Source organism: Parasteatoda tepidariorum, chromosome 1, assembly GCF_043381705.1.
Source record: "Parasteatoda tepidariorum isolate YZ-2023 chromosome 1, CAS_Ptep_4.0, whole genome shotgun sequence".
NCBI classification, from domain to species: Eukaryota; Metazoa; Arthropoda; class Arachnida; order Araneae; family Theridiidae; genus Parasteatoda; species Parasteatoda tepidariorum.
Window position 1 is genome coordinate 89,477,039 of NC_092204.1, and position 14,642 is coordinate 89,491,680.

The following is a 14,642-nucleotide window of genomic DNA, read 5'->3' on the forward strand; positions in this document are numbered from 1 at the left end:
AAAAAAAAAAAAAAAAAAAAAAAAAAAAAAAAAAAAAAAAAAAAAAAAAAAAAAAAAAAAAAGATTTAAGACCATCAGAAAAAGTTAAAAATCAGAACAAAAAATGACAAAATATTTTTTATCAAAAATATCAGGACAACTATGAAACCAGTGTAAACCTCTTAAACAAAATGCATAAAATTAGACCTTCTTGGCAAGAGATCCCAGGTGAATACAATCAATTTATTTTGAAGAGCTTTCAAAAATGCATTCAAAATTATACCATTTTCACAAATACAATTATCCAAGATGGATTGCAGTGAAAGAATAGAGATCCTTTTTTCATAGATTCCAAAACATTTTCTTCTGTTCATATTTCAATCGCATATGTATATATATATATATATATATATAAAAGTTAAAAGCACAGAGAAAACATGGAAAATTTTAAAGATTAATGGAAAGAGACTAATCTTTAATATTTTTTTATGTTTTCACTTTATATTTCACTTAGTTTATGAGTTATATGTACTTGCAAATTATGTGCAGTAAATAAATCTTATAAATTTTTTTCTTTTTATCTTTTTTGTCTTTTTTGTGCTCTCTCTGTGTGTATATGTATATACCTACCTACAATATTTATTCCCACTCTAATGTGTACATGTGTACTTTTTAGTTTCCAATTATTTCTCCTTTTTCAGAAGAAATTATTACATTTAAAAATGAATACTAAGCAGATTTGAAATAAGAATGTAATGACGATTAAATACAAATAATTAATACGTAATGACGATTAAAAGACTGTGATCGCAATGTTACGATCACTATTGGTCAATTGCTTTGTTTTTATTCTGCATAGACTTTCATAAACGCCACATTTCTAGTCATGGGTTGAAAAAACTGCATCGATTGATGTTTGGCTTTTTGCGGTCCAACTGGCATTTTTTTCTTCTTCAATCCTCAATTCCTACCAATATTCGTTTCTTAAAACTAGCCAAAATTCCTCTCCCCCCTTCAGTGTATTCATATTTATAATGTAATCACCGGCTAAGGCAGTAATTATGAATAAATTCATCATAAAAGGAAGAACAAAATAATACTCTAAATTAACATTTTGTAAAAACATTAAAAAATGCACACTAATGAAAATGAAAAGAAAAGTCTCGTAAATAATTAACCACAGGAAGTTTCAAAATTGTAAGCTTTTTTATTTGATCTTGTTGGGATGCTTTTTTATTAATGTTTATGTTTGTCTGATTTTTTATGACCCTAACTACTCTTTCTTTTCGATTGTGGCATTGAAGTTGATCTAATCGATGAAATTGATCTAGCCGAAAAGTAGGCTGATATGAAAGACATAGAAAAACACCCATTTTCTTAAAGGGTAATATTTAAACAGATTTGAATTAATTTAAATAAAAAGGCTGAAAAGGATTCTTAAAAAAAATTGTTCGACGCATTTTTACTTACCCATCAAATTTTTTTTTAAAAAACGTAACGCTTTATAATAAGCCAAAACATACTGTTTAAATTAACCAGCTAAAGCGATAAAAGAATGATTCGAAATAGCAAAATATAAAATTTAACCATTTAATATTCAGTGTCTCAATTTTGTGACAATAACTTCTCGAAATAAAATAAGAGATTTAGAAAAGTGAAAGATTGCGAAAAAGCCATAAAAAAATATCTGGCAATTCAACGGAAGATATCTTCCTAATCATCAGCCATTAACTTTACGATGATATATTACTTGGAAGAAAGTTTTAGGAAAATCCTTCTCATCATTTAGAAAAAAAAGGTTCATGGAAATGAAGTTTGCGCCCCGGAATTAAGCGCCCCAGTCTTTAGATATTAGGAAGTTCTTCTTCACTATCACCTAAAGAAAGGTATGATAAATTCGTCTCCTATAAACTGGCTAGAAATCAGGTCAGCCAAGAATATCTAATCATGAGTCTCTGTTTTGGAGAGGACAATTTTATCATTTCTATTGCAGTTTTTCTTCATTATTTCTAAAGAGTTAACTTTTCTTGGAAATACCGGTAAAAAATAATACCATGATAAATTCAACAAATTTCAGTTCAGTGCTTTACCATCATTGAGTACTTAAAGATACTCTGCCGAAGAAAATGAGCGTTAAATGATATTTTCTTGGGCTGTAATTATTTTCTCGTACAATTATTTTTATAATGTCTGTGTTACTGCTTTAGATCGAAAGTTGTTAAGGGTACAGTACATGTTGAGAATGGGTAGAAAATTTTTAAAAAAATAGTTCTTGAGCTTTTTCAAAAATTTCAATCTGCATGTTATAAAATTTCAAATAAAAAAAATTATAAAAATACGTTATTTTTTTCCGAATTTGTCACTAATCTTAAAACAGAAACACAAAAAAAAAACCTACTACTTACGCTTTGGCAGAAAACGATACTGACTGATTTAAATTATTTTTCGACTTGCCGTTAAAGTCCAAGTGAAGCAAGCTGTTTTGCTTAGTTTATTTCAATTATTTTCTAGTTTCTTTCATTGCAAAAACAGTTCTTTTCAGAACCTTTATAGATTTTAATTGTTATTTTTTTAATTTTATTAGCTATCTGCTAGTTTAGTTTTTATCTGATAAGTATTATAAGTTTTTTTAAAAAAAATATGAATACGCTTATCTTAAATAATAAATACCATAATTTGACTTCTCATACTGACTCATACTCTCAACACTACCTCTAAAAATAAAGACAACAGCTATTGCTAGAGTTCGAGGACGTTGAGAGAATTCATCTAATGATTACGTATATGAAAATTTAGTAATTGCTACATCATCTGACAACATTACAGTTAATAAAAAAGCTGCTAAAAGCTTTTTTTTTCTTTATTTTCAAGGCTTTTCTTCCGACACGAAACTTATTAAAAAGCTATTTTAATGAATTTTATTTTACAGTTTATATTTGTTTTATATTTAAAGCCTCAGTGGTTCCCAAATGGTGTTTCGGAATCCTAGTGTTTAGCAGAAGAATCACAGGGGATTCAAAAGCTAAGATATTCTTTAACCAATTAAAATTATATTTATATCCAATCAATAATCCATAATTTGCTTAATACTTTGGATATTTAATTGAAATTATGTATGTAATATGCCAATGAGAAAATTACAAATAAACAAATTTAAGAATTAAAAATTACGTTTCACTGCTATTATCGATATTTATAGCAGTGAAAATTATAATTCAGCTTATTTTTATAATTTATTTTATATATGAACCAAGTACTAATTCAGAATTTAAAATATTTCATTCTTCGCATTTTTTGGTTAGTATATTCATAGTTACTAATTAACTTTTTTTTAGGAAGTTAGGGTTCCGCGAAAAGAAGGGGATTCATTTAGGGTTTCACAGCCAAAAAGAATGGAGAACTGCTGTAATACATAAATCAATATAGAATATTAAAATAGGCTTACAAGTTAATGCGTTATGTGAAAAAAAGCCTTGTGTTTATTAAGATCATATATGTGATCCATGCGATTTCCTGCATAGCGTATCAGCATTAGCTCAGGTAAATAAAGTTATATTAATGCAATTAATATAACTTTTTATTATTTTGTCTACATGGTGCCAAAATGTTGAATGTTTCAGTAAAACGACTTTTCATGAAGTTTATATCAGTGTTGTTACAGTTTCATACAAATTTTAACTTTATCAAAATTTTTTTAATTTAACTCAAAATGATATTTTTGTAATTCATGTCAACTTCAAAATGTTCCTTCGTCGCAATTTTTGTTAACTTCAGAAATTTGTTCTGCATGTTTAAGAAGCATTTCTGAACATTCTCAAGTATTAAATATGAAGCCTATGAAATAGCCTAAAAAGTGGTTGATTGAATTGGTGGTTGGTGAGATTTGAAAATCATTTTGAAAAATCATTTTGACTTTAGAGACATTTTTTCGGTATTTATTATTATTTTTTAATTTATAAAATTTAGTCTCAAAATTAACCTAACAGTATTTATTAGGATTTCAAATGTTTATTCTAAAATATGATCCGAACTAAGTGATAGTAGTTAAATTTATCCATTTAATAAAACGGGAACATTATAGTTTAACATCTACTGTTACCATTATGTTTATTGCCTATCTATCAAATCAGAAGATCAGCTATCCATTACAGTGAGGAATGCATGAGTCTCCCTCAATTTACCTAAGTAGTAATGTTCATTTTAACTGTTTCCACATCTCTAAAGTTCAAAAGATCGTTTCTTTCATTCTAACAACGAATTTGTTGGTTATTTGATTATATAGCTTGACTTGTTTTTTTCAATGTCTACAAATAAATAAATGACGTTATGTTAGTTTCCTTAAATGTTTAAATGTTATTTTAAACCATTTGATTCTTTGTGTTATAGTTTTTAAAGTATTTGATGATTGATTCTATCAACTAATGCATTGATTGTTTGATTCCAGTAATTTGACGTTTTTAGATGGCGAAAAATAAATAAATAACATTATTTAAAAAAGCGCTTAGAAACTTTGTTATTGTTCCAGCAAGGATCATATTTTTACTTTCAAACTCCAAGCGTTGAGCCCCTGGATTAAATTGTACAGCAAACTATTTTACCATTCAATAACGTTAGGAAACCGGGTTTTCGATACAGGAAAGCCTACATCTGAAAGTTCGGAAAAAGACGGAATTAACGCTCAGAAGGTTCATGAGTGTCTAGCAGGTAATGTGTAGATTATCTAGGTAGTTCGCAGATTACCTAGATAATTAGGGAAATAAAATGATTCTTTGACACCGAAACGGGTTATCCAAGTTAATCTGTGCATTAGCTAGATAACCTGTTATTTCTGCGCTTTAGCATTAACATATATATGCTTTTTAAGCAAAGTATGAAATGTGAGAATTATTTATATTTTGAAAACTTATAGTTTAGAATGCTTGCAAGTTTTAAATCATCTACACAATGTGTTGGCAATATGTGTTATGTAATCATTTCATACATTTCCGGTTTATCGTTCGTCATTCCATAAAATGTTTAAGGTCATCTGTGAAGTATTAAACAGTCACATTTTTCAGGTCGGTTTTAGTTTTTTTATACAATAACTAAGAATTCTATAGGATGTTACATTTTATGTATTAATGGGAACAAATAATTTTGATTTAATAAATTTACAATTTAAAGTCTTAACTGGTACCGATCCTATTCTATGCTGTTTCGTTCTATTCTATTGATTATTTTACTCAATTCTTTTCCAAATCATCCTATTCTATTCTACTCTATTTCATCTCATTCTATTATATTCTTTTCATTTGAATTTTACTTATTCTTCTATTCTATTCTTATCTATTCTATTCTATTCAGCTCTGAAGGTTATGGTTCATAATTAAAAAGTCTAGCTGGTAACTAACATGAAGTCTTAACTGGTACCGACCCTTTTCTTTTCTGTTTCGTTCTATTCTTTTGATTATTATTCATTCTATTATACTTAATTCTATTCCAAGCATCCCTATTCTACTCTATTTCTTCTCAATCTATTACATTCTTTTCAATTAAATTTTTCCATTCTATTCTATTCTCTTCTGCTCTAAAAGTTAAGGTTAATGATTAAATAGTATAACTGGTAACTGACATAAAGTCTTAACTCATACCGACCCTATTCAATTCTGCTTCGTTCTATTCTATTAATTATTATTCCTTCTATTGTACATGATTCTATTCCAAGGCATCATATTCTATTCTACTCTATTTATACTCCAGTAAAATTCAATTGAAAAGAATATTCTTTTCAACTGAATTTTACTATTCTATTCTATTACTTTTCATTCTATCCTATTCTTTTTATTCTATTTTATTCTCTTTTATTCTATTATATTATATTCAGCTCTAAAGGTTAAGGTTCATAATTAAAATAATCCTTTTTTTTTTCTTCAGCTGTCGTCTTATTTATTGTTGAAAATCGTAACAGCTTATTTGCAAAATTATGTTACTTAGTATTTCTTAAATTCTAAAAATTGAAAACAGAAATGTTTCACGACCATTTCTTTAAAAATAGTTTTCTGTGAATCGATATGAAGACAGAGATAAGGACATCGCATAAGAATGTTCATGAAATGAGAAAAAAAAAGGTCATTTGAAAATGGCGGAAGAAGTGTTATAGTAATAAAAGGAGTGCATTAGGATAATTATACCACCTTCTGTATTTTGAACGCTCTAGATCAAATTATTTTGCTTTTGGGGCTTCTACTTTCCCCCGAATTGCGTGTGCTTGTTTCATTAATTCTCCTGTTTTTTTTTGCTTATTTTCACTAAGAAACGAGAATAGATTTTTTTATAGTTTCTCTAGGCTTTTTAAAACGGGAATAATGTATCATCGTATCCGGAATTTCAGACGTATAAGTAAAAATACTGCTTCTACGAGCTATTTATTGAACATGAGTATTTACATAATAAATATTATTTAGAAATGTTGTTATTTTAGGCATGCTTGGTACACGTAAGAATGTCCATGAAAAGCGCAAAAAAATTGTATTGTTATTGGCATTATAAAAGGTTTTGTTTCGAGTATTTCTAGACTCACGCAATGATGTTAAAATGTCATAAATGTTTTAGATATATATTAAATTAAAAAATAATAAATTCTCAATAATTATTGTTTAATTTTTAAGACGTAATTGAGGAAAGTAATCAAATTCTTCGGATATCATTTTATTCTATTTATTCTTGAAAATTATAATTGCTTACTTATGTTTCTTGGTATTTTTTTGAAATTCTTGCAATTGAAAGCTGAAATATTTCTCGATGATTTGTTTAAAAATAGTTTTCTGTGAATCGATATGAAGACAGAGATAAGGACATCTCATAAGAATGTTCATGAAAGGAGGAAAAAAAAAGTCATTCAATATGTTATACCTAAAGTATTCATAATGTTATATGAATACTTCATTAATGGTCATTCATAATATTATATCTACATTTCAGATGTATATTAAACAATAAATAACAGTACCGTACTGCTTTAGTTTTTAGATAGGTTTCTGATTTTTAAATTCGACCGGTAAGACATTATCACTACGTCACTACACTTCTTGAGTTGTAACAACCCAATTCTAAAAACGTGTCATAAAACTAATTTTTGATTGATAAAAGCTGCAAACTAGTAAATCACTATATTATAAATTATTTATAAAATTCTATGAAATTTATTTTGAGTTGTAATGCGCAAACCTGTAATTAAAGTAATTATAAAGTTGGCAGTTAGATTTGGCGTGTTTTTCAACGTTTATGCACCGAATTTGATGCAGATAAGTTCAGAATTGCGGATTTGTATAAAGTACGGTGCAAAAAAGAATAAACGGGCCCCTCAGAATAACTTTTGATATTATGATCGCATTTTCACGTTCCAGAACTGAATCTCACGGGATGAATGTTGGAGACAGGGCTGCGGCTACAATTTTGGGGATGCTCTTCAGGTTCTCAGCGGACTTAGGGGTACACTTCCATTGAATTCCATCACACGTTGGAATCAAAGGTAACGAGATGGCGGACTCACTGGCTAAAGATGCTTCTTTGGAGCCTTTACAGCCAGATTTACCTTCCACGTTCAATGAGGTCTTTGCAGAGTGCAAAAATTTTTTTATGGACCTCTGGAGGGTTCCTCCTCCGCATTGTTGGCATTTCAGAAAACGACCTGGAAGTGCCTTGCTTTTTGAGGGACTCAGAAGCCAGCAGACTTGTTTATCTCGTTTTGCAAGTGGTCACTTGAGGTGTCTCTCGTATGTTCAGGGGCAAAAGACTTTTGGACTTTGCACTAAATGTAGGACTGCTCAGGCTTCGCCCGAGCATATTCTGAACTGTATCGATTTTAAGATCGACGAGGTTTTTTCAAAACCTCTTCTGTTTTTAGACTTCCTGGACATTTTTGGACTTATGGATTTGGTCTAATTGGGATGGACCTCTTGGGGCATTAGAAACAACAACAACAGAACTGAATCTTAATGGTTCGAGAGGGTGACCTCAAATATGCTAATTAATTAGTGCAGACGATATTTTAAGGAACAAAGTAAGACACTAAAACGTACTTTCTCTGATTAAACAAACCTTTTCTTTTCAACGGATTTGGATTTTTGACCCCCAAAATATAAGGGATAGCCGCAATCTGGGAAATATGATCCTAACAATTTGGTCAGGAGTTAGGTCCCAGTTTATGTTAATTTTATTTTTCGCGCATTTCACCATATATCGAAAAAATTTTAAGCGAAATAAAACATTCTAGCACATTATTAAAAAATACATTTATCCAACGATAATTCTATACGAAAACTAACTTTTAGTAAGTATTTATTATTTTTTATTAATTTGCTTAATACCAGTCGGAGAAAATTTGAACTGTAAGGTGCATATTTTTTTACGTCATTTTAACGAATGTAATTTTAAATGACGAAATACGAAATTTGCGTGAAATCGGTCGAATATTTCCTGTAAAATCGAATTTTAAGTGTATACGACTTTTTCAAACTCCAATTTCTCAAGAACCATTCTCCCGATTTCACTCAAATTTTCTATTTCGTTATTATAAAATTACATTCTTTAAAATGATGCAAAAAAAATTGCACTTAAGATTTCAAACTTTTTTCGACTGATAATAAATAAAATATTAAAAAATATTAAATATTTATTAAAGGTTACTTTTTGCATGGAATTATCTCTGGATAAACAAACTTTATAATTGAGGGTAAAATGTTTTAATTGGCTTAAAAAGCTCTCGAGATATATAAAATTAACATTAAAGGATGCAAACTGTAGATAGCTTTCTTGACCAAACTATGGGGACCATTGATTACGGCTTGATATTTTGGGGGTCAGAATTTGGAATACGTGGAAAAAAAGGTATGTTTATTCAGAGAAAATATTTTTTGCGTCTAATTTTACTTGAAATATGGTCTGCGGTAACTAGTTGGCAAATTTGAGGTCCACCCTTTTAACCATTAAGTTTGAGTTCGAGAACATGAAGATACGATTTTTAGATCAAAAGTTATTCCGGATGCTTCATGTTTTATTTTGCGCACTGCACATATACATAAGCACGCAAACATTCTGTTTCATTTTCACAGATTGTAGTCATGACTTTTGTATCTAAACACTTCTTATGTATTTGTTTTGTTAAAATTTGTATTTTCTTTCTAAGTATTTGACCATAATTTTCGCTATTTTCATAACAGAATAAAATGACTCAGCATATTTATTTTGATTCATCACATAACACAAACTTGTCGAAAGTTAACAGACCGTCAAGAGACTGATTAATCTGATGAGAATAAATTATTTCCGTTTTCAGATACCATCAACTATAAAAAAATCGATTGATAAACTATTCTGTTTCGTATCTAGTAAGCTACAAGAAGACTAAAACTTAACGAACAACTTTAATAATTGTAAAAAAATATTTTAACCATTAAAATATACACCGAAGAGTCATTACATTATGACCACCCTGCTAATAACATGTAGGACCACCCTTGATCCTCAAGCTGCTAGCACCCGCCGTGGCATTGATTCCACAAGGTGCTGATAGGTAGTTTGAGGTATCTGGTACCAAAGGCTCACCAACTGGTCCTGCAATTCCCTCACATTGCGAGGAGGTAGCATGGCAGCACGATTTTGGTTTTCCAAGTAAGACAACAAATGCTCTATTGGATTAAGGTCAGGTGAGTTTGGAGGCCAAGACATGACTTGAAAGTCACTGGAATGTTCTTCGACGATTCGACCCTTATGACATAGTGCATTATCCTGTTGGTAAACACCATCCCCTGCAGGATAAACTGTTGCCATGAATAGGTGAACCTGGTCTGCAACTATGTTCAAGTAGCTTACATTGTTCTATGAGGATTATGGGTCCTAATGTGCCCCATGAAAACATTGTTCCTGTGAGGGAAACCATGAAAACCTGGGCGAGCCCATTGTTATAGATGGAGGGTGGTCATAGTGTAATGGCTCTTCGGTGTATATGCTATGCAAGATCATTTTTACAATGACATCACAAATAATTAAAAGTAATAATTTGCTCATGAGCTTTAATTAAAACTAATAACTTACACATTAACTCTTTTTCTTAAAACTAAAAATTTAACATCGAACTCTAACAATTAAAATGAATTATCAACTCGAATTTATTTATTAATTCTAATAATTAAAATCCAGACCTGTGTTTCCATTTCCCACTACATAGTTTTAATCAATAAAACCAATAATTTTTTCTAAATAATAAGTTTTAATACTTAAAACTATTATCTCTAATAACTAAGAAAACTGTGTATAGAAAATTAAGAAATAAGGAAATCTTTTATTTCCGTTAAGCTTTCAGTAATTAATAAAATTGTGAATTAATAAAAATCATTTCTGATTATGAATAATTATTATTTAATATAATATATCGTTTCAATTATAAACAGTTTCCAACAAAGTTCATTTCGATTTCCATAATAGGTTGGATATTTCTTTTATCAATATCTACACACTTATGTCAACAAAATATAGTAATTGCTTCGGATTTTTCATTACCTGATATTTTTATGATGAAAAAAATTAATTTTATCACTATGTTTGAAAAAGCTCAAAAATGCAATTTTCGCAGAACAAATATTGAGATTATACTTGAAATTGAACGACTGCATATATCTTTTTTTTATTTCACGATATTTGCATATAAATTCCATTACCAATCGTTGGAGTAATTTCTTCAGTACATATAGTGATTTCTTCCATTTCATTAAGCTCTGAAAGAAATAAAAAAAATGTTTCTTTCCTTTTTGAGCAGTGGAGGAAATCTTTTGATCCTAACTTGAAGAAATCGTTAATGCTATTTGTAAGCTCTGCTTTCTGAACTTTATGATTTATACTTTCTTCAAGCGAGAAAAATAATGGTTTGAGGGGGCGAAGAAAAAAAAATTACATAGGATGTGGGGGGTATGCAGCAATCCTTTTTGAAATATAATAAGGCTTGCCATAAAAATCAGAGATGCTTTTTAAGGGAAGAAAAATCCTTTTTAATAATATAACCACTTGACTCGATGCATTATTACTGGAATATTTTGTAATAAATCCATTGATGCGATTATTTTTTTAAACTCGGATATTCTGTTGAAGTAGTTTTATTATTCAAAGCGCTTTTTCTTTTGTATTTCTTTAAAAATTTCTAACCGAAAAATTCTTTTGCGCTAAATTTAATTTACAATATAATGCAAAAACCAATTATCTTAGAGTTCTTGTCATTTTTTTCGTGCATTAATATTTCTTTAATAGTTTTAAGTTTCCAAAGTGATTAACATAAGTCATTTTCCTTTTAATATTTAATTTAAATAGTTTAAAAAATAATTAGTTCTTAATTCTAAAGGTTCTCGGACAAAGTGATATGAAAGAAAAGAAAGGAATTTTACTATTTTAATTAAAATAAAAAATCTTAGATGGCGCTTTTAGTGCATTTTGTGATTAATACTAAGTATTTTCATCTACAAATAATGGAATTAGAAGTTTTCATTGATCCAAATAATCTAACCAAATTAATGAGAGCTGTTAAATTTAATTATTTAAGAGGACTAATTTATTTAAGAAATTAATTTCTATAACCAGAATTTCTCCTGTCGCGCCATTGAGAAGGGGTAGTCTCTTCATTCTAGTTTTACCAGATTACCACAAATAAAACTAACTTCAAATGAATTGAATAAAGACGTTCTTAAATATTTTAAATAAATATTTGCAGATATTAAACGGATAATTTTCAGCAATGCTTTCATCTTTAATTTAATTAAAAAATAGATTTTCTCCTTTGATGGGTAGTTATAAATAAAAAAAAAGATAAAAATATCCTGAAACAAAAAATTCTACACAGTGGAATTTTTTATTACGGTCTCTTTGACTGTCATGAGTAAATATTTAAGTCAAAGCAAAGCAAATATTTAGCTGAAGCAAATGTTTTACGTATCATATGATAGTGGTCAATCTTATGGGGAAAAATAGTGTTCTCCAACGAGTCCGATAAAAATCGTGATAAATAATAATTAAACAAATTTTAATAAAATTAGTCATTATTTGCCCTTTATTTTATTAATATGTATTTCTAATCTGTAAGCAACTATTGACATAAAAATCTTCTGATTAGGCGTGTCTTTTAAAAGATTTTTTGAAATGTATAAACTTGTGTTTTGTTTATGATAAAACAAATTTTTCCCACAGATCTATAGAAATATATACGAGGTAAAAACTGTAACAATGTAAACACCTCTCTGAATTCGGTGTTGAAAAACTCCCAAAAATTGTTAAGTACCATTTCAACACTGTAAAACTGTAGTGTAATACCTATCCGAGTCTGGTATTGAAAAACTCCAAAAAATGTGTGAATGATTCCTTCATTTCAAGTTAATACCAAATCGTGCGTTCTCACACACTTCAAAGGGTGTAGTTTAATGTTGACACCAATATTTAATAAAGCCAACACGAATCCGCAGCTCGTTGATCAAGAAGGTTGTTTTTTTCGAAGCTCTGTAAATTTGACAAATAATTAGTGCATATTTAAACTATGCAGCTACATTTTTGTTCGTAATAATGGAGGGCATGTTAAAAACGTATAAAAAAGCTATTGGATGATGAATAGAAGTTAAAGGTGAATAATTATCAAAATTTCAAGATACCGTCAATATAGTCGCCGAGATAGCGGTTTGTTTATATGAAGTGAATCAGTACATATATGTAGTAAAAGTGCTTCTTGTCAGATTTAATTGATAAACTCGTCATAGCCAAGTAAATATTAATTATCTTTAATGATTGATAAAAATTGTTGATTGAGGTCGATTATTTGCCTAATAAGTTTTATCTTTTCGTCGGAATGATTTGACGAATTACTCATAAAATTTTTATTAAATGCGTGTATGTTTTCAGTTGTATAAAAATATTTATGTTCTCCTTAAGATTTAGATTAATCTGTGAATTGTATGAAATCAGTTTGTAACATTTAACTTCGGTTCACTTCTCTATTATTTGAATTTACATTAGTTTTCTGTGTATGCAGTGTGCTTTTTTGATCAACTAATTAATTTTATTTTAAGAAATAATGTATATATACTTCCTAAATTTATGATTCTTGCTTTAAATTGCATCGTAAAAGTAGTTTTACTGATTCATATATGTATCATATCTTAATATATTTATAAATTCAAATGTTAGTGAACATGTATTGAACATGCATTGACAGCTAGAATGTGTATTGTTATAAGACAAGAATCAAGGATTTGGAGTTTTCAGCCTTGTAGTTTGTCGGAATTTTGATTGACAATGAATTCCGTAAGTTGAAACATATGACATGCAATAGAAAAACTTGCAGAATAATAATAATAATCTGCTTTTAATAAACAACATGGCACGCATTCTTTCATTGGCCTTTCATAAACTTTATATCTCTTTCTTTAATATCTTTTATCAACGTTTTCTCCTGCTGTTCGAACGCATTTTTTAATTCTACTCAAAACTGTAACAACACGAATAATACTCATCTTTCAATGAATAATAATAACAATGATTAAAATTATTATTGAACCTGCATAAGTACAATAATAGCATAGTTAATAATAGCATAGCAATAATTATTAACTGCAATAATAACATAGTTATAGAACACTCTGTTTACTGTTATCAACTATTCGCTGCTAACCTTTCCCAAATAATAGCACAGTTAGTTTTCGTTTCTACAGCTTTTCGTTTTTCTTGCGAACAAAATAATTTTTTTTCTAGAAATTTGTAAACATGCATGCTTACGATTTCATGCTTTTAAGAGCTCACAGTCTTGATATTTAAATTTTTTGCTTAGAATGCCAAAAGGAATGAAGACGTTCTTTGTCACCATGTAAGAAAAAAATATATCTTTGTGTATAGATTTTTATTTAAATTTATGAAGTTCTTTGAAATCGTTTGGTTATTTGTTTTATTTTATTTCTATGAAATGCTTAAGCGTTAATTCTTAAAGGATGTCACGTATTTTTGCAGACATTTTGCAAACTAATTTACAATTTATTTTAAATGGAAGACCTGCATGATTAATCCTTTTAAACTAACGGAACAATAAATACGGAAAAGCGATACTAAAAAGATATTTTATACTTTCTCTGTTTATAGTAGAACTATGACGGGACGGATTTGAAATAGGCAAGAGTAAATAAAATTATGGAAGAAACCCTTTTTACTTATAGTAGAACTAAAATCCAAAATTAAAGATATTTTATGTTTCTACATAAATGTAGAATGGGAAAAAATTTCCAAACACTAACAAAATCCACGTAATCTTAAAAAACTCTGCTTTAAAATAACAAATCATACCGAATTATTATTTAATCATGCTAGAAATATAATCGTGCATGTGTAAATAAAAATATGACAGTGACACTACATAATTTATAGTAGAGTGTCAACGATTCAAATCTACTGTATCAATTAATAGTTTCCTTCAAGTGTTGCTAGAGGACGCTAGGGTCCGTATTACCAGAAGAAACTCCAAAAAAAGAGTAGTGATGACGTCAGAGAGATCGTCCATAAGTTCAAGGTTTATAGTTTAAATGTTTAAACACTTGAATTGATTTGTTTGAAATAAGTTTTGTTATTTATTGATATAGTATTTACATCGAAATATTATATTTGAA

General features: G+C 28.8%; 1 protein-coding gene across 4 annotated transcripts in view; it reads left to right on the forward strand.

Annotated features, from left to right (window-relative positions):
* Nucleotides 1–14,642, forward strand: part of LOC107454647 (synaptogenesis protein syg-2) — a 354,446-nt gene that overhangs the window by 213,796 nt on the left and 126,008 nt on the right. The window lies entirely within an intron of this gene.